The sequence below is a fragment of the Bombina bombina genome, chromosome 7, assembly GCF_027579735.1.
Source record: "Bombina bombina isolate aBomBom1 chromosome 7, aBomBom1.pri, whole genome shotgun sequence".
Lineage (NCBI taxonomy): Eukaryota > Metazoa > Chordata > Amphibia > Anura > Bombinatoridae > Bombina > Bombina bombina.
The window spans coordinates 253,233,628-253,258,643 of record NC_069505.1 but is presented as its reverse complement, the minus strand read 5'-3'; the positions used below and the strand labels follow the sequence as shown (position 1 = coordinate 253,258,643).

Sequence of the window (25,016 nt, the reverse complement as noted above, 5' to 3'; positions counted from 1 at the left end):
GCATAAATACTCCAGCCAACTCTAGATCTGAAACACATTTCAGAAATGCTGAGCCTTGCCGTGTCAACTGGGACACGGGAAAGAAAAGAATCTCTTAGCAGGAGGCCTTAACTTGAAGCCAATTCTGTACCTTTCTGAAACAATGTTTCTGAAACCAGAGATTAAGAACGGAATTGATCCAAATTTCTTTGAAGAAAACGTAATCTGCCCCATACCAGCTGAGCTGGAATAAGGGCCGCACCTTCATAGATACTTAGGAGCTGGCTATAGGTTTCTATAAGGCTTGGATATATTCCAAACTGGAAATAGTTTCCAAACTGATACCGCTCCTGAGGATGAAGGATCAGGCTTTTGTTCCTTGTTGTGAGGAAAGGAACGAAATGATTATTTACCCTGGAAAGAAAGGGAAAGCAAAGTTGACTTAGAAGACATGTCAGCATTCCAAGTTTAATCCATAAAGCTTTTCTAGCTAAAATAGCTAGAGACATATACCTGACATCAACTCTAATGATATCAAAAGATGGTATCACCAATAAAATTATTAGCATGTTATAGAATAATAATAATGCTATAAAATTATGATCTGTTACTTGTTGCGCTAAAGCTTCTAACCAAAAAGTTGAAGCTGCAGCAACATCCGCTAAAAATATAGCAGGTCTAAGAAGATTACCTGAACATAAGTAAGCTTTTCTTAGAAAAGATTCAATTTTCCTATCTAAAGGATCCTTAAATGAAGTACTATCTGCCATAGGAATAGTAGTACATTAGCAGGAGTAGAGACAGCCCCATAACCTTAGGGATTTTTGTCCCAAAAAACTCTAATCTGTCAGATGGCACAGGATATAATTTGCTTAAACGTCTAGAAGGAGTAAATAAATTACCCAAATTATTCCATTCCCTGGAAATTACTTCAGAAATAGCATCAGGGAGATAAAACACTTCTGGAATAACTACAGGAGATTTAAAAACCTTATTTAAACGTTTACATTTAGTATCAAGAGGACCAGAATCCTCTATTTCTAATGCAAATAACACTTCTTTAAGTAAAGAACGAATAAATTCCATCTTGAACAAATACAAAGATTTATCAGCATCAACCTCTGAGACAGAAACCTCTGAACCAGAAGAACCATTATCAGTATCAGAATGATGATGTTCATTTAAAAATTCATCTGAAAAAAAGAGAAGTTTTAAAAGACTTTTATGTATACTAGAAGGAGAAATAACAGACATAGCCTTCTTAATGGATTTAAAAAATAAAATCTCTTATGTTATCAGGAACACTCTGAAAATTAGATGTTGACGGACAGCAACAGGTAATGTAACAGTACTAAAGGAAATTTTATCTGCATTAATAAGTTTGACATGACATGCAATACAAATAACAGCTGGAGAAAACAGATACCAAAAGTTTATAGCAGACTTAGCTTGGTAGCTCCAGCACTGTGCAGTGATTTTCCTGTAGTATCTTCTGACTCAGTTGCAACGTGGAACATCTTGCAATATGTAAAAGAAAAAAACAACATATAAAGCAAAATTGATCAAATTCCTTAAATGACAGTTTCAGGAATGGGAAAAAAATGCCAGTGAACAAGCTTCTAGCAACCAGAAGCAATAAATAATGAGACTTAAATAATGTGGAGACAAAAATGACGCCCATATTTTTTAGCGCCAAAAAAGACGCCCACATTATTTGGCACCTAAATGCTTTTGGCGCCAAAAATGACGCCACATCCGGAACGCCGACATCTTTGACGCAAAATAACGTCAAAAAATGACGCAACTTCCGGTGACACGTATGACGCCGGAAACGGAAAAGAATTTTTGCGCCAAAAAAGTCCGCGCCAAGAATGACGCAATAAAATGAAGCATTTTCAGCCCCCGCGAGCCTAACAGCCCACAGGGAAAAAAGTCAAATTTTTGAGGTAAGAAAAAATATGATAATTCAATGCATAATCCCAAATATGAAACTGACTGTCTGGAAATAAGGAAAGTTGAACATTCTGAGTCAAGGCAAATAAATGTTTGAATACATATATTTAGAACTTTATAAATAAAGTGCCCAACCATAGCTTAGAGTGTCACAGAAAATAAGACTTACTTACCCCAGGACACTCATCTACATGTTTGTAGAAAGCCAAACCAGTACTGAAACGAGAATCAGTAGAGGAAATGGTAAATATAAGAGTATATCGTCGATCTGAAAAGGGAGGTAAGAGATGAATCTCTACGACCGATAACAGAGAACCTTATGAAATAGACCCCGTAGAAGGAGATCACTGCATTCAATAGGCAATACTCTCTTCACATCCCTCTGACATTCACTGCACGCTGAGAGGAAAACCGGGCTCCAACTTGCTGCGGAGCGCATATCAACGTAGAATCTAGCACAAACTTACTTCACCACCTCCCTTGGAGGCAAAGTTTGTAAAACTGATTTGTGGGTGTGGTGAGGGGTGTATTTATAGGCATTTTGAGGTTTGGGAAACTTTGCCCCTCCTGGTAGGAATGTATATCCCATACGTCACTAGCTCATGGACTCTTGTTAATTACATGAAAGAAATGACATGCCCTATCTGAGACATGACATTTTAATTTTGACTAGAATGTCCCTTTAAAGGTATGAAAGTTACCTGTACCTTTTAAACAGGGCCGCAGCCTGACCGCACATTGTCTGGGTTTTCAGCACGACTGACATTTTTCATCATCCAATCACGGTGCAGCAATTGGAATATGTAAAATGAGATCATGTGTGTGCCTGCTCACAGAGCCCCTTTGCCTTTTGTTGCTATAAGTTACAGTAAACAAGAAAACGACGCAGCTATATCGCCAGACAATGCAGCTGTTCCCATTTGAGTAATGTGCTCAATGCTAGCAACATAAGAAATTGTATAGTTTATAACTAAATTCCAGTGTCTTTATTGATATCTGCAACATTTATAAACCCATCCCCTATATTTATATAATGCAGTGTATGAATGCACTTATTAGAGGAGGTCAGCAGTAGTATTTAATTTACTGACTGTCAATAATAAAATAATCTAATAGAAAACAAACAAACTAAGGAGCCCATTACGGTTTCATTGCACCAATTACTGCACATACAAATTGGTATAGCTTTATACTGCTGACACAGTTCACATCTCTTTGCTGCTTTTGACTACTTGCCAACTAATGCTGAGCACGATCTTCCTTCTATTTGTGCAGTATCTCCAGACTGGAAAAGGGGTTAAACAGACTGTAGAAAGACCCTTGTAGTATACATAAAAACTTAAAGGGACAGTTTACAAGCACCTTGTTTGGGACCGTTGTGCTGCGGGCACCCCACTCCATTCTGTGCCACCTCATGAAGGGCAAAAGAAAAAAAGTATTTTAAAAAATACCTTTGCAAATTTGGCCGTAATACGATGGCCTCCTCCCAGATAATCCGGTGGGCGTGTCTATTGTGAAGCAGCATCCAATAATCAGGCTCTTACTTGTAAAATTCATGATGCGCGCTGTAGTTTTGCGCATGCGCAATGTGTCTGCCCTAGTGTCTTAATGTTATTCAGTCCATTCACGCACACTGCTGGGTGCAATTTCAAACAAACACAAGAAGGAGGAAGGAGGAGTTTGGCGGCCATATTAGGGCTGCAGAATAAAGAAATTTTCCCAACAATACTGTAATTACTTTTGCCCTGCATGAGGTGGCACAGGAAAGAGTGGGGTGACCGCAGCACAACAATCCCCAAAAAAGTGCTTGCAATAGGAGTTAAAAAGAGATTACATGAAAAAAGGCAACATTAGCAGACCTCTACGGAAAACAACACTACAGGTAGCATCCTAAAAAAATAGAGGGAGAGAGAGGTGGGTAGAAGAAACATTTAATTCATGATTTGGATAGAACATATAAGGTTAAACAACTTTTAAATTGACTTGTATTATCAAATATGCTTCATTCTCTTGTTATCCTTTGCTGAAGAAATACTGGCAGCTAGCTGAACACATCTAGTTAGCCAATCACAAGAGAAAAAGTGTGCAGGCACCAATCAGCAGCTAGCTCCCACTAGTGTAGGATATGTGCATATTCTTTTTCAACAATAGACACCAAAAGAACAAAGTACATTTGAAAATAGACTGATTTTAAAAAGGGTCTTAAATTACATGCTCTAAATCTAAAGTTTAATTTTGACTTTCCAATGCAAGCAACACATATTTTCATATTTTAATTTCTAAAATTAATTAACACCCCTTTTACCTTAGGGAAGACGCAACCCTTTAACTGTCTAGACTAATCGTCTTCATGTGCTACCGTAATGATTGCAAAAAGGAATCTCTCTGTAAGGTCAACCAACAGATTGGCAAATTTAGACTTAGAAAGGTAATTTCAGATAATTGATTCCATTTTCATTAGTTTGGATATAAAATTGTGTAAAACAATACTGTACCTTAAGTATTGGTTCTGTCTTTTATTGAAAGTGATTGTGTATGTACAGTATGTGTGTATGTATGCTTATATGTATGTTTATATGTGTTTGTGTGCTTATAGGTTTGTGTATATATGATATATATGAGAGAGAGTGAGAGAGCACAAACACACAGACATGTAATTTAGTTGGAAATAACTGAAGAGCCATATTCAATGAAACTATTTTATTTAATATAAAGAGTGTGAAACAACGATAAAAAATACAGACTGTGTCAGAATTCCCATTATTTCTCTTTTCAAGCAGATTTAAGAACCTGTTCCATCCCTAGAATAAGCATTGTCAGTAAAACCAACTGCTGTTGCAAGTACAAAACCCTAGGAAAGGCAGCGGGTTGTATAGTTACCTCCTGCTGGGCAAAATGCCTGCCCTAAAACTATGCAACCTACTACCTCTTCCTACAGGTCTATTTGTATTCTTCTCTGGCACCTCTGTGCTGAAAGAAAAAAAAATTATGTTCAATATTTGATCACAACTTACCTAAATATTTAATGGAACTAAATATTAAAAAGGTACATGAAGACCAACATTTTTCTTTTGTGATTTGGATAGAACATATTTCATGTCCATTTAAGATTATGAGATCTATAATATCCATCTATATTTTCAGAACTACAGAGCAAAATAAGTTCTTTAATGGACCAGTAGAGGGAGCAAGTCCACAACAAAATGTCTCCTGAAACGGCAAAAGAAATCAGTTTACAACACATTCCTAGAAACAGTGGCAAATATATTATTGGTCTGTCGGTGTGGAAAGTTCACTGTGCAAGGAAGGTAACAGATTGTATAGTTATCTCCATAACAAGGTAAAAATCACTACCTTACAACTATACAATCTACTACCTCACCCTGACAAAGCAATTTGGAAGGAGAAATGAAATATCCGGTTGCCATAAACGATGACTTATTATAGGATTCAAGGTCACCATGACAACAGCAGAATATACTTTCTAGTAAAGGAATTTTTCAACCCTTTAATAATCCGTAAAGTATTTTAGCAGAGTGTTAAAATCTTTTTTCATAGGCCATATATCTACTTAGGTACAACATCGCAAGGCTTAACACTTCCAGGCGGCCACCTTTCAATTTATTTATTTTTAATTTTGCTTCTGGTGCAGTTTTCATGTACAGTATTTAGTGCATCTGCATTGATTTGCAAACTTGCAAAGACTGTTACTATACTTACATTTTCACAACCACTTAGAAGATATTAAATTATTAAAACAGTAGAAATGCAAAATCAACAAATGCATAATAAAAAGAAAGACAATTCAATGACACAGAATTTCAAATAAGTAGATTAATAGTCATCACAGTGTGCATTACCCAAGTGGATATATATATATATATATATATATATATATATATATACACACATACATACATACACACACACACACACATACAGGTAGTCCTCAGGTTACGCCGGGGTTAGTTTCCAGAAGGAATGGTTGTAAATCGAAACCGTTGTAAATTGAAACCCAGTTTATAATGTAAGTCAATGGGAAGTGAGGGCGTTAGGTTCCAGGCCCCTCTCAAAATTGTCATAAGTAACACCTAATACATTATTTTTAAAGCTTTGAAATGAACACTTTAAATGCTAAATAGCATTATAAACCTAATAAAATAATCACACAACACAGACTTCACTTGCATTTTTCTGCAAACAGTTCTTTCTATGCATTCCAATCTGGACTGATTAATAGACAGGAAGATCTTGTTCCTTTGCAAGCTGCTTGATAGCTCAGGTCTAGTTAAACTGATTAATTTCAGCTTGCTTGGCTTGCATATCTTTGCTGCAACACAAGCAGACAGCTCCACCTACTGGCTATTTTAATCAATGCACTGCTTCTCAATGCTTTTCAATAGCAGTCACATGACAAAACAAAAAAAAAGGTTGTTATTCTGAAATGGTGCAAATTGAACTGTTGTAAACCGAGGGCCACCTGTATACACAACATATAAAAACATAATTTATGCTTACCTGATAAATTCCTTTCTTCTGTAGTGTGATCAGTCCACGGGTCATCATTACTTCTGGGATATTAACTGCTCCCCTACAGGAAGTGCAAGAGGATTCACCCAGCAGAGCTGCATATAGCTCCTCCCCTCTACGTCACTCCCAGTCATTCGACCAAGGACCAACGAGAAAGGAAAAGCCAAGGGTGAAGTGGTGACTGGAGTATAAATTAAAAAATATTTACCTGCCTTAAAAAACAGGGCGGGCCGTGGACTGATCACACTACAGAAGAAAGGAATTTATCAGGTAAGCATAAATTATGTTTTCTTCTGTTAAGTGTGATCAGTCCACGGGTCATCATTACTTCTGGGATACCAATACCAAAGCAAAAGTACACGGATGACGGGAGGGATAGGCAGACTCTTTATACAGAAGGAACCACTGCCTGAAGAACCTTTCTCCCAAAAATAGCCTCCGATGAAGCAAAGGTGTCAAATTTGTAAAATTTGGAAAAAGTATGAAGCGAAGACCAAGTTGCAGCCTTGCAAATCTGTTCAACAGAGGCCTCATTCTTGAAGGCCCAAGTGGAAGCCACAGCTCTAGTAGAATGAGCTGTAATTCTTTCAGGGGGCTGCTGTCCAGCAGTCTCATAAGCTAAACGAATTATGCTACGAAGCCAAAAAGAAAGAGGTAGCGGAAGCTTTTTGACCTCTCCTCTGCCCAGAGTAAATGACAAACAGAGAAGACGTTTGTCGGAATTCCTTAGTTGCCTGCAAGTAAAATTTTAGAGCCCGGACTACATCCAGGTTGTGCAGTAGACGTTCCTTCTTTGAAGAAGGATTTGGGCATAAAGAAGGAACAACAATCTCTTGATTGATATTCCTGTTAGTAACTACCTTAGGTAAGAACCCAGGTTTAGTACGCAGGACTACCTTATCCGAATGAAAAATCAAATAAGGAGAATCACAATGTAAGGCTGATAATTCAGAGACTCTTCGAGCCGAGGAAATAGCCATTAAAAATAGAACTTTCCAAGATAACAACTTTATATCAATGGAATGAAGGGGTTCAAACGGAACGCCCTGTAAAACATTAAGAACAAGGTTTAAACTCCATGGTGGAGCAACAGTTTTAAACACAGGCTTAATCCTGGCCAAAGCCTGACAAAAAGCCTGGACGTCAGGAACTTCTGACAGACGTTTGTGTAACAGAATGGACAGAGCTGAGATCTGTCCCTTTAATGAACTAGCAGAAAAACCCTTTTCTAAACCTTCTTGTAGAAAAGACAATATCCTAGGAATCCTAACCTTACTCCAAGAGTAACCTTTGGATTCACACCAATGTAGGTATTTACGCCATATCTTATGGTAAATCTTTCTGGTAACAGGTTTCCTAGTCTGTATTAAGGTACTAATAACTGACTCAGAAAACCCACGTCTTGATAAAATTAAGCGTTCAATTTCCAAGCAGTCAGCTTCAGAGAAGTTAGATTTTGATGTTTGAAGGGACCCTGTATCAGAAGGTCCTGTTTCAGAGGTAGAGACCAAGGCGGACAGGATGACATGTCCACCAGGTCTGCATACCAAGTCCTGCGTGGCCACGCAGGTGCTATTAGAATCACTGATGCTCTCTCTTGTTTGATTCTGGCTATCAATCGAGGAAGCAACGGGAAGGGTGGAAACACGTAAGCCATCCTGAAGTCCCAAGGTGCTGTCAGAGCATCTATCAGGACTGCTCCTGGATCCCTGGATCTGGACCCGTAACGAGGAAGCTTGGCGTTCTGTCGAGACGCCATGAGATCTATCTCTGGTTTGCCCCAACGTCGAAGTATTTGGGCAAAGACCTCCGGATGAAGTTCCCACTCCCCCGGATGAAAAGTTTGACGACTTAAGAAATCCGCCTCCCAGTTCTCCACTCCCGGGATGTGGATTGCTGACAGGTGGCAAGAGTGAGACTCTGCCCAGCGAATTATCTTTGATACTTCCATCATAGCTAGGGAGCTTCTTGTCCCTCCCTGATGGTTGATGTAAGCTACAGTCGTGATGTTGTCCGACTGAAACCTGATGAACCCCCGAGTTGTCAACTGGGGCCAAGCCAGGAGGGCATTGAGAACTGCTCTCAATTCCAGAATGTTTATTGGCAGGAGACTCTCCTCCTGACTCCATAGTCCCTGAGCCTTCAGGGAATTCCAGACGGCACCCCAACCTAGAAGGCTGGCGTCTGTTGTTACAATTGTCCAGTCTGGTCTGCTGAATGGCATCCCCCTGGACAGGTGTGGCCGAGAAAGCCACCATAGAAGAGAATTTCTGGTCTCTTGATCCAGATTCAGAGAAGGGGATAAGTCTGAGTAATCCCCATTCCACTGACCTAGCATGCACAGTTGCAGTGGTCTGAGGTGTAAGCGTGCAAAGGGTACTATGTCCATTGCCGCTACCATTAAGCCGATTACCTCCATACATTGAGCCACTGACGGGTGTTGAATGGAATGAAGAGTGCGGCAAGCACTTTGAAGTCTTGATAGCCTGTCCTCTGTCAGGTAAATCTTCATTTCTACAGAATCTATAAGAGTCCCCAGGAAGGGAACTCTTGTGAGTGGAACGAGTGAACTTTTCTTTTCGTTCACCTTCCATCCATGTGACCTTAGAAATGCCAGCACTAACTCTGTATGAGATTTGGCAGTTTGAAAGCTTGAAGCTTGTATCAGAATGTCGTCTAGGTATGGAGCTACCGAGATTCCCCGCGGTCTCAGTACCGCCAGAAGAGCACCCAGAACCTTTGTGAAGATTCTTGGCGCTGTAGCCAATCCGAATGGAAGAGCCACAAACTGGTAATGCCTGTCTAGGAAGGCAAACCTTAGGTACCGGTAATGATCTTTGTGAATCGGTATGTGCAGGTAAGCATCTTTTAAATCTACAGTGGTCATGTACTGACCCTCTTGGATCATAGGTAAAATTGTCCGAATAGTCTCCATCTTGAACGATGGAACTCTTAGGAATTTGTTTAGGATCTTTAAGTCCAGGATTGGTCTGAAAGTTCCCTCTTTTTTGGGAACCACAAACAGATTTGAGTAAAACCCCTGTCCCTGTTCCGATCGTGGAACTGGATGGATTACTCCCATTAACAAGAGCTCTTGTACGCAGCGTAGAAAAGCCTCTTTCTTTGTCTGGATTGTTGACAATCTTGACAGATGAAATCTCTCTCTTGGAGGAGAGTATTTGAAGTCCAGAAGGTATCCCTGAGATATTATCTCTAGCGCCCAGGGATCCTGAACATCTCTTGCCCAAGCCTGGGCGAAGAGAGAAAGTCTGCCCCCCACTAGATCCGATCCCGGATCGGGGGCCCTCAATTCATGCTGTTTTGGGGGCAGCAGCAGGTTTCCTAGTCTGCTTGCCCTTGTTCCAGGACTGGTTAGGTTTCCAGCCTTGTCTGTAGCGAGCAACAGCTCCTTCCTGTTTTGGTGCAGAGGAAGTTGATGCTGCTCCTGCTTTGAAATTACGAAAGGAACGAAAACTAGACTGTCTAGTCTTGGCTTTGTCCTGAGGCAGGGCATGGCCTTTACCTCCTGTAATGTCAGCGATAATCTCTTTCAACCCGGGCCCGAATAAGGTCTGCCCTTTGAAAGGTATATTAAGCAATTTAGACTTAGAAGTAACATCAGCTGACCAGGATTTTAGCCACAGCGCCCTGCGTGCCTGAATGGCGAATCCTGAATTCTTCGCCGTAAGTTTAGTAAGATGTACTACGGCCTCCGAAATGAATGAATTAGCTAGTTTAAGGACTCTAAGCCTGTCCGTAATGTCGTCCAGAGTAGCTGAACCAATGTTCTCTTCCAGAGACTCAATCCAGAATGCCGCTGCAGCCGTGATCGGCACAATGCATGCAAGGGGTTGCAATATAAAACCTTGTTGAACAAACATTTTCTTAAGGTAACCCTCTAACTTTTTATCCATTGGATCTGAAAAAGCACAGCTATCCTCCACCGGGATAGTGGTACGCTTAGCTAAAGTAGAAACTGCTCCCTCCACCTTAGGGACCGTTTGCCATAAGTCCCTTGTGGTGGCGTCTATTGGAAACATTTTTCTAAATATCGGAGGGGGTGAGAACGGCACACCGGGTCTATCCCACTCCTTAGTAACAATTTCAGTAACTCTTAGGTATAGGAAAAACCTCAGTACTCGTCGGTACCGCAAAATATTTATCCAACCTACACATTTTCTCTGGTATTGCAACTGTGTTACAATCATTCAGAGCCGCTAACACCTCCCCTAGTAATACACGGAGGTTTTCCAGTTTAAATTTAAAATTTGAAATATCTGAATCCAGTCTGTTTGGATCAGAACCGTCACCCACAGAATGAAGTTCTCCGTCCTCATGTTCTGCCACCTGTGACGCAGTGTCTGACATGGCCCTAATATTATCAGCGCACTCTGTTCTCACCCCAGAGTGATCACGCTTACCTTTTAGTTCTGGTAATTTAGCCAAAACTTCAGTCATAACAGTAGCCATATCCTGTAATGTGATTTGTAATGGCCGCCCAGCTGTACTCGGCGCTACAATATCACGCACCTCCCTCTGAGCGGGAGATGTAGGTACTGACACGTGAGGCGAGTTAGTCGGCATAACTCTCCCCTCGTTGTTTGGTGAAATTTGTTCAATTTGTACAGATTGATTTTTATTTAAAGTAGCATCAATACAGTTAGTACATAAATTTCTATTGGGCTCCACTTTGGCATTGCAACAAATGACACAGGTATCATCTTCTGAATCAGACATGTTTAACACACTAGCAAATAAACTTGCAACTTGGAAATACAATTCAAATAGAATAATATTAAAACGTACTGTGCCTTTAAGAAGCACAGAAGATCTATGACAGTTAAAAATTAATAAATTGAAACAGTTATAGCCTCAATCCTTGTAAACAACACAACTTTAGCAAAGGTTTAATCCCATTAGCAAAGATAACAATTTCTGAAAGCAGGAAACAAATTACAGAATAAAAGTTTTTATTTCAGTCAAACTATAATTCTCACAGCTCTGCTGAGAGAAATTACCTCCCTCAAAATAAGTTTTGAAGACCCCTGAGCTCTGTAGAGATGAACCAGATCATGCAGGGAATACAATGAGTTGCTGACTGAAATATTTGATGCATAGTAAAAGCGCCCCTCCCCCACACACACAGCAGTGAGGGAGAACAGAAACTGACAGAAAAAACAGATTTAAGCAACTGCCAAGTGGAAAAATGGTGCCCAAACATTTATTCACTCAGTACCTCAGCAAATGAAAACGATTTTACATTCCAGCAAAAACGTTAAACATAATCTCTAGTTATTAAACAGCTTTATGTCCTTCTTACAGTGTAATTCTAGTGAAGTACCATTCTCCCAGAATACTGAAGTGTAAAGTATACATACATGACATTATATCGGTATGGCAGGATTTTCTCATCAATTCCATTGTCAGAAAATAAAAACTGCTACATACCTCTATGCAGATTCATCTGCCCGCTGTCCCCTGATCTGAAGTTTACCTCACTCCTCAGATGGCCGAGAACAGCAATATGATCTTAACTACTCCGGCTAAAATCATAGCAAAACTCTGGTAGATTCTTCCTCAAACTCTGCCAGAGAGGTAATAACACACTCCGGTGCTATTTTAAAATAACAAACTTTTGATTGAAGATATAAAACTAAGTATAATCACCATAGTCCTCTCACACGACCTATCTAGTTGCTGGGTGCAAGAGAATGACTGGGAGTGACGTAGAGGGGAGGAGCTATATGCAGCTCTGCTGGGTGAATCCTCTTGCACTTCCTGTAGGGGAGCAGTTAATATCCCAGAAGTAATGATGACCCGTGGACTGATCACACTTAACAGAAGAAATAATACCCTTCAAAATCAGAACAAAACCCTTTATTAAACTGATAAAAAAAATAGATTTCAGAATAGTTTGGATTTTGGAATAATTGCATCTGTAAAATGAGACAGCTTGGAGAGGGTATGGGACATAATATGATACAGCTCATACAGGTAGTTTTATATAATTTGTATTACTCAGATAGTGCAGTACTGTAATCAGAAAGGTAATCAGAAAGGTAAACATAGGTTAGCATTTTAGATAAAAACCAAACCAAAGACGCAGATGCAAGACAGGGACCTGGTGGGGACAAATTTTTACGTTTTTTCGAAATTTTACTTTTAAAATATTAAAGTCTGGATTTTGGAAAAATTCTGAATGCAGGGATTCTATCGGTATTATATTTAATAGGACACAAGTCACTATGATAAACAAATGGACAGTGGAATCCACCTATGTCTTGGCATTTTCAAACACTGAGGGCCGTAAGTGATTCTGAATTCAGAAGCTTTGACAGTTCTCAGAAGTGGAAAACCCACAATTTTTAAAGTTAAAAAGGGACATAAAACTCCTTTTTTATTAACATACCGCTAGATTTGGAGTTTTGTCGGTAACGACCCGAAAAACTAACGCCGGCTTTTTTCTGGCCGCACCATAAAAATAACTCTGGTATTGAGAGTCCACAGAATGGCTGCGTTAGGCTCCAAAAAAGGAGCGTAGAGCATTTTTATCGCAGCTTCAACTCTCGATACCAGAGTTGCTTACGCAAGCGGCCAGCCTCAAAAACGTGCTCGTGCACGATTCCCCCATAGGAAACAATGGGGCTGTTTGAGCTGAAAAAAACCTAACACCTGCAAAAAACATAATTTATGCTTACCTGATAAATTCCTTTCTCCTTTAGTGTAGTCAGTCCACGGGTCATCCATTACTTATGGAATATATATCTTCCTAACAGGAAACTGCAAGAGAATTACCCAGCAGAGCTGCTATATAGCTCCTCCCCTCACATATCATACTCAGTCATTCGACCAAAGCAGACGAGAAAGGAGGAACCATAGGGTACAGTGGTGACTGGAGTTTAATTAAAATTTAGACCTGCCGTAAAAACAGGGCGGGCCGTGGACTGACTACACTACAGGAGAAAGGAATTTATCAGGTAAGCATAAATTATGTTTTCTCCTGTTAAGTGTAGTCAGTCCACGGGTCATCCATTACTTATGGAATACCAATACCAAAGCTAAAGTACACGGATGAAGGGAGGGACAAGGCAGGAACATTAAACAGAAGGAACCACTGCCTGAAGTACCTTTCTCCCAAAAATAGCCTCCGACGAAGCACAAGTGTCAAATTTGTAAAATTTTGAAAAAGTGAGAAGCGAAGACCAAGTCGCAGCCTTGCAAATCTGTTCAACAGAGGCCTCATTTTTAAAGGCCCAGGTGGAAGCCACAGCTCTAGTAGAATGAGCTGTAATCCTTTCAGGAGGCTGCTGTCCAGCAGTCTCATAGGCTAAGCGTATTATGCTACGAAGCCAAAAAGAGAGAGAGGTAGCAGAAGCCTTTTGACCTCTCCTCTGTCCAGAGTAAACGACAAACAGGGAAGAAGTTTGACGAAAATCCTTAGTTGCCTGCAAATCAGAATTTCAGGGCTCGGACTACGTCCAGATTATGCAAAAGTCGTTCCTTCTTTGAAGAAGGGTTAGGACACAGAGATGGAACAACAATCTCTTGATTGATATTCCTGTTAGTAACTACCTTAGGTAAGAACCCAGGTTTAGTACGCAGGACTACCTTGTCTGAATGAAAAATCAGATAAGGAGAATCACAATGTAAGGCAGATAACTCAGAGGACTCTTCGAGCCGAGGAAATAGCCATCAAAAACAGAACTTTCCAAGATAACAGCTTGATATCAAATGGAATGAAGGGGTTCAAATGGAACGCCTTGAAGAACATTAAGAAACTAAGTTTAAGCTCCACGGCGGAGGCAACAGACTTAAACACAGGCTTAATCCTAGTTAAAGCCTGACAGAAAGCCTGAACGTCTGGAACTTCAGCCAGACGTTTGTGTAGAAGAATAGACAGAGCAGAAATCTGTCCCCTTTAACGAACTAGTAGAAAGCCCTTTTCTAAACCCCTCTTGTAGAAAGGACAATATCCTAGGAATCCTAACCTTACTCCATGAGTAACTCTTGGATTCGCACCAATGTAAATATTTACGCCATATCTTATGGTAAATTTTTCTAGGTAACAGGTCTTCCTAGCCTGTATTAAGGTATCAATAACCGACTCCGAGAAGCCACGCTTTGATAGAATCAAGCGTTCAATCTCCATGCAGTCAGCCTCAGAGAAATTAGATTTGGATGTTTGAAAGGACCCTGAATTAGAAGGTCCTGTCTCAGAGGCAGAGACCACGGTGGACAGGTACGACATGTCCACTAGGTCTGCATACCAGGTCCTGCGTGGCCACGCAGGCGCTATCAGAATCACCAAAGCTCTCTCCTGTTTGATCTTGGCAATCAAACGAGAGAAGCATCGGGAATGGTGGAAACACATAAGCCATGTTGAAGACCCAAGGGGCTGTCAGAGCATCTATCAGCACCGCTCCCCGGGTCCCTGGACCTGGATCCGTAACAAGGAAGCTTGGCGTTCTGACGAGACGCCATGAGATCCAGATCTGGTTTGCCCCAACGACGAATCAGTTGAGCAAAGACCTCCGGATGAAGCTCCCAACTCCCCCGGATGAAAAGTCTGGCGACTTAGAAAATCCGCCTCCCAGTTCTCCACACCTGGGATGTAGATCGCTGACAGGTGGCAAGAGTGAGACTCTGCCCAGCGAATTATCTTTGAGACTTCCAACATCGCTAGGGAACTTCTGGTTCCCCCTTGATGGTTGATGTAAGCCAGGTCGTGATGTTGTCCGACTGAATCTGATGAACCTCAGAGTTGCTAACTGAGGCACAAGCTAGGAGAGCATTGAATATTGCCTCTTAACCTCCAGAATATTTATTGGGAGGAGTTTCTCCTCCTGAGTCCATAATCCCTGAGCTTTCAGAAATTCCAGACTGCACCCCAACCTACAGGCTGGCATCTGTTGTTACAATCGTCCAATCTGGCCTGCAAAAGGACATAACCCCTTGGACAGATGGACCCGAGATAGCCATCAGAGAAGAGAATCTCTGTCTCTTGATCCTGATTTAGTAGAGGGGACAAATCTGAGTAATCCCCATTCCACTGACTTAGCATGCATAATTGCAGCGGTCTGAGATGCAGGCCGCGCAAATGGTACTATGTCCATTGCCGCTAACCATTAAGCCGATTACTTCCATGCACTGAGCTACTGACGGGTGTGGAATGGAGTGAAGGACACGGCAAGCATTAGAAGTTTTAATAACCTGGCCTCTGTCAGGTAAATTTTCATCTCTACAGAATCTATAAGAGTCCCTAGAAAGGGAACTCTTGTAAGTGGTAATAGAGAACTCTTTTCCACGTTCACCTTCCACCCATGCAACCTCAGAAATGCCTGAACTATCTCTGTATGAGACTTGGCAGTTTGAAAAACTTGACGCTTGTATCAGAATGTCGTCTAGGTACGGAGTCACCGCTATGCCTCGCGGTCTTAGTACCGCCAGAAGTGATCCTAGAATTTTTGTAAAGATTCTTGGAGCCGTAGCTAATCCGAAGGGAAGAGCTACAAACTGGTAATGCCTGTCTAGGAAGGCAAATCTCAGATACCGGTAATGGTCCCTTGTGAATCGGTATTTGAAGGTAGCATCCTTTAGGTCCACATGTGGTCATGTACTGACCCTCTTGGATCAGGGGAAGGATGGTTCGAATAGTTTCCATTTTGAATGATGGAACTCTTAGAAATTTGTTTAGGATTTTTAAGTCCAAGATTGGCCTGAAGGTTCCCTCTTTCTTGGGAACCACAAATAGGTTTGAATAGAATCCCTGCCCGTGTTCCGTCCGCGGAACTGGGTGGATTACCACCAATTAGTAAGAGGTCTTGTACACAGCGTAGAAACGCCTCCTTTCTTTATTTGGTTTGCTGATAACCTTGAAAGATGAAATCTCCCCCGTGGAGGAGAAGTTTTGAAGTCCAGGAGATATCTCCTGAGATATGATCTCCAACGCCCAGGATCCTGGACATCTCTTGCCCAAGCCTGGGCGAAGAGAGAAAGTCTGCCCCCCACTAGATCCGTTTCCGATAGGGGGCCCTCTCTTCATGCTGTTTTGGGGGCAGCAGCAGGTTTCTTGGCCTGCTTGCCCCTGTTCCAGGACTGGTTAACTTTCCAGCCCTGTCTGTAACGAGCAACAGCTCCTTCCTGTTTTGGAGCGGAGGAAGTTGATGCTGCTCCTGCCTTGAAGTTACGAAAGGCACGAAAATTAGACTGTTTGGCCTTTGATTTGGCCCTGTCCTGAGGTAGAGCATGGCCCTTACCTCCCGTAATGTCAGCAATAATTTCTTACAAGCCGGGCCCGAATAAGGTCTGCCCTTTGAAAGGAATATTAAGCAATTTAGATTTAGAAGTCACGTCAGCTGACCATGATTTAAGCCATAGCGCTCTGCGCGCTTGGATGGCGAATCCGGATTTCTTAGCCGTAAGTTTGGTTAAATGCACAACGGCATCAGAAACAAATGCGTTAGCTAGCTTAAGTGTCTTAAGCTTGTTGATTATTTCATCCAATGGAGCTGAGCGAATGGCCTCTTCCAGAGGACTCAAACCAGAATTGCTGCCGCAGCAGTGACAGGGCGCAATGCATGCGAGGGGCTGTAAAATAAAACCTTGTTGAACAAACATTTTCTTAAGGTAACCCTCTAATTTTTTTATCCATTGGATCTGAAAAGGCACAACTATCCTCCACCGGGATAGTGGTACGCTTAGCTAAAGTAGAAACTGCTCCCTCCACCTTAGGGACCGTCTGCCATAGTCTCGTGTGGTGCGTCAATAGGAAACATTTTCCTAAATATGGGAGGAGGGGTAAAAGGCACACCCGGTCTATCCCACTCCTTGCTAATAATCTCTGTAAGCCTTTTTGGGTATAGGAAATACGTCAGTACACAACTGGTACCGCATAGTATCTATCCAACCTACATAATTTCTCTGGAATTGCAACCGTGTTACAATCATTCAGAGCAGCGCTAATACCTCCCCTAGCAATGTGCGGAGGTTCTCTAGCTTAAATTTAAAATTGGAAATCTCTGAATCCAGTCTCCCTGGATCAGATCCGTCACCCACAGAATGAAGCTCTCCGTCCTCACGTTCTGCAAACTGTGACGCAGTATCTGACATGGCTCTCATCTCATCCGCGCGCTCTATCCTTAACCCAGAGCTATCGCGCTTGCCTCTTAATTCTGGCAACTTAGATAATACTTCTGTCATAACAGTAGCCATGTCTTGCAAAGTGATTTGTAAGGGCCTCCCTGATGTACTTGGCGCCACAAAATCACGCACCTCCTGAGCGGGAGGCGAAGGTACTGACACGTGAGGAGAGTTAGTCGGCATAACTTCCCCCTCGTCGTCTGGTGATAATTTCTTTACATGTAAAGATTGACTTTTATTTAAAGTAGCATCAATGCAATTAGTACACAAATTTCTATTGGGCTCCACATTGGCCTTTAAACATAGTGAGCAAAGAGATTCATCTGAGTCAGACATGTTTAAACAAACTAGCAATGAGACTAGCAAAACTTGGAAATACTTTTCAAATTAATTTACAAGCAATATAAAAAACGTTACTGTGCCTTTAAGAAGCACAGAAAAACTGACACAGTTGAAATAACAATGACCAAATAGTTATAGCAACCAAATTTTCACAGTAAATGTATTAAGTTAGCAAAGGATTGCACCCACCAGCAAATGGATGATTAACCCCTTAGTACCCAAAAACGGATAACAATTATATAATTAACGTTTTTCTCACAGTCAAATACACTGTCACAGGACTGCTGTGCCTGAATTACCTCCCTCAAACATGGATTTTGAAGACCCCTGAGCTCTCTAGAGACGATCTGGATCATGGAGGATGAAGTAGACAGATTGTGACTGAATTTTTACTGCGCAAAAAAGCGCTAAAAATAGGCCCCTCCCACTCATATTACAACAGTGGGGGAAGCTCAGAAACTGTTTCTATGCAAGAAAACAAAAATGGCCATGTGGGTAAAAATCATGCCCTAATAAGTTTTATCACCAAGTACCTCACAAAAACGATTAAACAAGCCAGTAAACGTTTTAAACATACATTTGAAAGTTATGTATTATTATTAATAAGCCTGCTACCAGTCGTTTTTACTGCAGTTAAGGCTCATACATTATTTTCAGTATTAACAGTATTTTCAGAGTCAATTCCATTCCCTAGAGAAATACATTTCAGTGTACACACAACACACACACACACATCAGCCTGATACCAGTCGCTATCCACTGCATTTAAGGCTGAACTTACTTTACAATGGTATCAGCAGTATTTTCTCAGTCAATTCCATTCCTCAGAAAATAAATTACTGCACATACCTCATTTGTTGCAGGGGAGCCCTGCATGCTATTCCCCTTCTCTGAAGTTACCTCACTCCTCAGATGAGAAACAGCCAGTGGATCTTAGTTACGTCTGCTAAGACCATAGAAAAAAAACCCAGGCAGATTCTTCTTCTAATGCTGCCTGAGAATAAACAGCACACTCCGGTGCCATTTAAAATAACAAACTTTTGATTGTAGAAATAAACTAAGTTAAAAAAACACCACAGATCTCTCACAGCTTTCTTTTTAGTTAGGCTGCAAGAGGAATGACTGAGTATGATATGTGAGGGTGAGGAGCTATATACAGCTCTGCTGGGTAATTCTCTTGCAGTTTCCTGTTAGGAAGAGATATATTCCATAAGTAATGGATGACCCCGTGGACTGACTACACTTAACAGGAGAAAAGCTGGCGTTCAGCTCCTAACGCACCCCATTGTTTGCTAAGCGGTAACCCTTCCTACGTCTGCACTTAACACTCTAACATGTACCCCCGAGTCTAAACAACCCCTAACCTTACACATTATTAATCCCTAATCTGCCGCCCCCCTCGCTATCGCTGACCCCTGCATATTATTATTAACCCCTAATCTGCCCGCTCCGTAAACCGCCGCTACTTTACATTATCCCTATAGTACCCCTATCTGCTTACCCTAACAACCGCCCGACCCCTGTATTATATTTATTAACCCCTAATCTGACCCCCTCAACGTCGCCTCCATCTGCCTACACTTATTAACCCCCTAATCTGCCGACCGCAAAGCACCCGCCACCTAACGTTATCCTTATGTACCCCTAATCTGCTGCCCCCCTAACACCGCCGACCCCTATATTAATATTTAATTAACACCCTAATTTCTGCCCCCCTCAACGTCGCCTCCATCTGCCTACACTTATTAACCCCTAATCTGCCGAGCGGACCTGAGCGCTACTATAATAAAGTATATTTATTAACCCCCTAATCCGCCTCACTAACCTATAATAAATAGTAATTAACCCCTAATCTGCCCCTCCTAACATCGCCGACACCTAACTACTATTAACCCCTAATCTGCCGACCGGAGGCTCACCGCTATTCTAATAAATGGATTAACCCCTAAAGCTAAGTCTAAAACCCTAACAACCCCCCTAACTTAAATATAATTTTAAGTCTAACGAAATCAATTAACTCTTATTAAATAAATTATTCCTATTTAAATCTAAATAATTACCTGTAAAATAAAACCCTAAATATAGCTACAATATAAATTATAATTACATTGTAGCTATTTTAGGATTAATATTTATTTTACAGGCAACTTTGTAATTATTTAACCAGGTACAAAAGCTATTAAATAGTTATGAACTATTTAATAGTTTACCCTAGTTAAAATAATTACAAACTTACCTGTAAAATAAATCTAACCTAAGTTACAATTAAACCTAACAACTATACTATCATTAAATTAATTAAATAAAATACCTACAATTAAAACCTAACATTACACTATCAATACATTAATTAAATACAATATCTACAAATAACTACAATGAAATAAACTAACTAAAGTACAAAAAAATAAAAAAGAACTAAGTTACAAAAAAATAAAAAAATATCTACAACATAAGAAAAATATTACAAACAATTTTAAACTAATTACACCTACTCTAAGCCCCCTAATAAAACAACAAAGCCCCCCAAAATAAAAAAATGCCCTACCCTATTCTAAATTACTAAAGTTAAAAGCTCTTTTACCTTACCAGCCCTGAACAGGGCCCTTTGCGGGGCATGCCCCAAGAGTTCAGCTCTTTTGCCTGTAAAAAAAAACATACAATACCCCCCCCCCCAACATTACAACCCACCACCCACATACCCCTAATCTAACCCAAACCCCGCTTAAATAAACCTAACACTAAGCCCCTGAAGATCACCCTACCTTGTCTTCACCTCACCAGGTATCACCGATCCGTCCTGGCTCCAAAATCTTCATCCAACCCAAGCGGGGGTTGGCGATCCATCATCCGGGTGGCTGAAGAGGTCCAGAAGAGGCTCCAAAGTCTTCATCCTATCCGGGAAGAAGAGGCGATCCGGACCGGCAACCATCTTGATCCAAGCGGCATCTTCTATCTTCATCCGATGACAACCGGCTCCATCCTGAAGACCTCCACCGCGGACCCATCCGGTCGTCATCGGATGAAGATAGAAGATGCCGCTTGGATCAAGATGGTTGCCGGTCCGGATCGCCTCTTCTTCCCGGATAGGATGAAGGACTTTGGAGCCTCTTCTGGGACCTCTTCAGCCACCGGATGATGGATCGCCAACCCCCACTTGGGTTGGATGAAGATTTTGGAGCCAGGACGGATCGGTGATACCTGGTGAGGTGAAGACAAGGTAGGATGATCTTCAGGGGCTTAGTGTTAGGTTTATTTAAGGGGGGTTTGGGTTAGATTAGGGGTATGTGGGTGGGTGGGTTGTAATGTTGGGGGGGGGGTTATTGTATGTTTTTTTTTTACAGGCAAAAGAGCTGAACTTCTTGGGGCATGCCCCGCAAAGGCCCTGTTCAGGGCTGGTAAGGTAAAAGAGCTTTTAACTTTAGTAATTTAGAATAGGGGTAGGGCATTTTTTATTTTGGGGGGCTTTGTTGTTTTATTAGGGGGCTTAGAGTAGGTGTAATTAGTTTAAAATTGTTGTAATATTTTTCTTATGTTTGTAGATATTTTTTTATTTTTGTAACTTAGTTCTTTTTTATTTTTTGTACTTTAGTTAGTTTATTTCATTGTAGTTATTTGTAGATATTGTATTTAATGTATTGATAGTGTAGTGTTAGGTTTAATTGTAGGTAATTGTAGGTAGTTTATTTAATTAATTTAATGATAGTATAGTGTTAGGTTTAATTGTAACTTAGGTTAGGATTTATTTTACAGGTAATTTTGTAATTATTTTAACTAGGTAACTATTAAATAGTTATTAACTATTTAATAGCTATTGTACATGGTTAAAATAATTACAAAGTTGCCTGTAAAATAAATATTAATCCTAAAATAGCTACAATGTAATTATAATTTATATTGTAGCTATATTAGGATTTATTTTACAGGTAAGTATTTAGATTTAAATAGGAATAATTTATTTAATAAGAGTTAATTTATTTCGTTAGATTAAAATATTTAATTTAGGGGGGGTGTTAGTGTTAGGGTTAGACTTAGCTTTAGGGGTTAATCCATTTATTAGAATAGCGGTGAGCTCCGGTCGGCAGATTAGGGGTTAATAATTGAAGTTAGGTGTCGGCGATGTTAGGGAGGGCAGATTAGGGGTTAATACTATTTATTATAGGGTTAGTGAGGCGGATTAGGGGTTAATAAGTGTAGGCAGATGGAGGCGACGTTGAGGGGGGCAGATTAGGGTTAATAAATATAATACAGGGGTCGACGGTGTTAGGGGCAGCAGATTAGGGGTACATAAGGATAACGTAGGTGGCGGCACTTTGCGGTCGGCAGATTAGGGGTTAATAAGTGTAGGCAGATGGAGGCGACGTTGAGGGGGGCAGATTAGGGGTTAATAAATATAATACAGAGGTCGGCAGTGTTAGGGGGAGCAGATTAGGGGTACATAAGGATAACGTAGGTGGCGGTCGGCAGATTAGGGTTAAAAAAATTTATTCAAGTGTCGGCGATGTGGGGGGACCTCGGTTTAGGGGTACATAGGTAGTTTATGGGTGTTAGTGTACTTTAGAGTACAGTAGTTAAGAGCTTTAGAAACCGGCGTTAGCCCAGAAAGCTCTTAACTACTGACTTTTTTCCTTGCGGCTGGAGTTTTGTCGTTAGATGTCTAACGCTCACTTCAGAAACGACTCTAAATACCGGAGTTAGAAAAATCCCATTGAAAAGATAGGATACGCAATTGACGTAAGGGGATCTGCGGTATGGAAAAGTCGCGGGCTGAAAAGTGAGCGGTTAGACCCTATTTTGAGTGACTCCAAATACCGGCGGTAGCCTAAAACCAGCGTTAGGAGCCTCTAACGCTGGTTTTCACGGCTAACGCCAAACTCCAAATCTAGGTCATATAATTTTAAACAACTTTCCAATTTACTTTTATTATCAAATTTGCTTTATTTTATGATTGGTTGAAAATCAGGGATGTAAGCTCAGAAGTGTGCACATATCTGCAGTACTATATGGCAGCAGTTTTGTAACAATGTTGTACAAAAGCAAGAGCACTAGATGGAAGTAGTTGTACAATGGTATATATTAGTAAGAGGCACTAGATGGCAGCAGATGTAGAATGGTATACATTAGCAAGAGCACTAGATGGCAGCATTTGTACAATGGTATACATTAGCAAGAGCACTAGATGACAGCAGTTGCACAGTGTTATACATTAGCAAGAGCACTAGATGGCAGCAGATGTACAATGGTATACATTAGCAAGAGCACTAGATGGCAGCAGATGTACAATGGTATACATTAGCAAGAGCACTAGATGGCAGCAGTTGCACAGTGTTATACATTAGCAAGAGCACTAGATGGCAGCAGTTGTGCAATGTTATACATTAGCAAGAGCACTAGATGGCATCAGTTGTACAGTGGTATACATTAGGAAGAGCACTAGATGGCAGCAGATGTACAATGGTATAAATTAGCAAGAGCACTAGATGGCAGCAGATGTACAATGGTATACATTAGCAAGAGCACTAGATGGCAGCAGATGTACAATGGTATACATTAGCAAGAGCACTAGATGGCAGCAGATGTACAATGTTATAAATTAGCAAGAGCACTAGATGGCAGCAGATGTACAATGGTATACATTAGCAAGAGCACTAGATGGCAGCAGTTGTGCAATGTTATACATTAGCAAGAGCACTAGATGGCAGCAGTTGTGCAATGTTATACATTAGCAAGAGCACTAGATGGCATCAGTTGAAGAGCACTAGATGGCAGCAGTTGTACAATGTTATACATTAGCAAGAGCACTAGATGGCAGCAGTTGTACAGTGTTATACATTAGCAAGAGCACTAGATGGCAGCAGTTGCACAGTGTTATACATTAGCAAGAGCACTAGATGGCAGCAGTTGTACAATGTTATACATTAGCAAGAGCACTAGATGGCAGCAGTTGTACAATGTTATACATTAGGAAGAGCACTAGATGGCAGCAGTTGCACAGTGTTATACATTAGCAAGAGCACTAGATGGCAGCAGTTGTACAATGTTATACATTAGCAAGAGCACTAGATGGCAGCAGTTGCACAATGTTATACATTAGCAAGAGCACTAGATGGCAGTTGGTTGTACAGTGGGATACATAGGAAGAGCACTAGATGGCAGCAGTTGCACAGTGTTTATACATTAGCAAGAGCACTAGATGGCAGCAGTTGTACAATGTTATAAATTAGCAAGAGCACTAGATGGCAGCAGTATTTCCTGTCATGTAGTGCTTCAGACGTGCACACTACCTATCTAGATATCTCTTCAACAAAGAATAAGAGAACAAACACATTTTCTAATAGAAGTTAATTGGAAACTTTTTTTAAATTGTATTCTCTATATGAATCTTGAAAGAAAAGTTTTGGGTTTCTTGTCCCTTTAAATTAAAGGAATGGAAATGGCAAAATAAATAATGAAAGCACATTACAAACCCTTTTGACCAATATAAAATGCCCATGTTTATTTAGGAGCTCAGTGTTTCATGTCCCTTTAAATGGACAGTGTACTCTAAACCGGTTATCCCCTTAAAGGGATAGTAAACACCAACAATGTTATTGTTTAAATAGATAATCCCTTTGATACTAATTCCCCAGTTTTGCATAACGAACACTGTTCTAGAAATATACTTTTTAGCTCTGTGATTACCTTGTATCTCAGCTTCTGCTGACGGCCTCCTTATCTCAGATCTTTTGACAGATTTGCATTTCAGGCAATTAGTGCAAACTCTTAAGGGGACACTGAACCCACATTTTTTCTTTCGTGATTCAGATAGAGCAGGCAATTTTAAGCAACTTTCTAATTTACTCCTATTATAATTTTTTCTTCATTCTCTTGCTATATTTATTTGAAAAAGAAGGCATCTAAGGTTTTTTATTCGGTTCAGAACTCTGGACAACACTTTGAGAATGAAGAGAATGAAGAAAATTTAATAAAAATTGCATGCTCTATCTGAATCACAAAAGAAAAAATTTGGGTTCAGTGTCCCTTTAAATACCTTCATGTGCGTGAGCACAATGTTATCTATATGAAACACATGA

The 25,016-nt window shown here is 40.6% G+C and overlaps 1 long non-coding RNA gene across 2 annotated transcripts in view; it reads right to left on the bottom strand.

Moving 5' to 3' along the window:
* Window positions 1–4,617: 4,617 nt before the first annotated feature.
* Window positions 4,618–25,016, bottom strand: part of LOC128666231 (uncharacterized) — a 74,446-nt gene continuing 54,047 nt past the window's right edge. For both annotated transcript variants that reach the window (XR_008403222.1, XR_008403223.1), the window contains exon 4: window positions 4,618–4,902. This is a non-coding gene — a long non-coding RNA (uncharacterized LOC128666231). The remainder of the gene's footprint in view (window positions 4,903–25,016) is intronic.